At 43.0% G+C, this 784-nt stretch overlaps 1 pseudogene; it reads right to left on the reverse strand.

The window, feature by feature from the left end:
• On the reverse strand, positions 1-784 carry LOC104768058 (annotated as a pseudogene).

Here is a 784-nt window from a genome sequence, read left to right on the forward strand (position 1 = left end):
TTAGAAGTAATACTCCACTACTATCACGACATCTGAAACAACTATCCTGTGATTGAACTTGTGCATAGCTTTCTTCTCCTCGATGTCTTCGTTTCCTTGTCTCTCAAGAAAGAACGATTTCTTTAGAATCTTCCGGAAACTGCTGAATCTTGAAGACCCGTCATTAGTTCCTTCTTCGCGTTCGATGTAAATCTTCAATTCCGAGTCTTCTTCTCTTGTCTGGGATTGGTTCTCCATCGTAAGACTATTACAACCCAAGACAGAGAGATCGTCTTCACTCTTCAATATTGACTCTGTTTCTACTTTCTACACAAAGGACACGTGGCCTGCTGCTCAAGCCACTCATCAATACACCCAATGTGGAAAGCGTGTTTGCATTTAGGCAAAAGCCTAAAAATCTCAACATCTTCGAATTTAGACAAACAAACAGAACATTCAAGCCCTTGTTTCAACCCTTTCAAAGCAGAGAATCTGAAAAAGGGAAGTGATTCGATTGCTGTCTTGTCGAGACCAGAGAATCGAGAGGATCTTGCCAGAGACGTTCGTGTCGTCTTCTCTCTCCCTCACTCTCGGTCTCTAATGGAGATCGTTGTTGAAGCATTTGGCGTAGACGAGGAGCACGAAAGTGAGAGTGAAAACGATGGAGAAAACTCCGGTGATGATGGCTAGCTAGGCTTGAAAAGGTCGCGTGTTGCGTACGGTTCAGGAGGAGATTGAGCAGAGACATAGTCTATAAGAAGATGATGAAGAAGAAGAGAATGAAGATTTCTTGTGGTGAACTCAT

The sequence above is a fragment of the Camelina sativa genome, chromosome 19, assembly GCF_000633955.1.
Source record: "Camelina sativa cultivar DH55 chromosome 19, Cs, whole genome shotgun sequence".
NCBI lineage: Eukaryota > Viridiplantae > Streptophyta > Magnoliopsida > Brassicales > Brassicaceae > Camelina > Camelina sativa.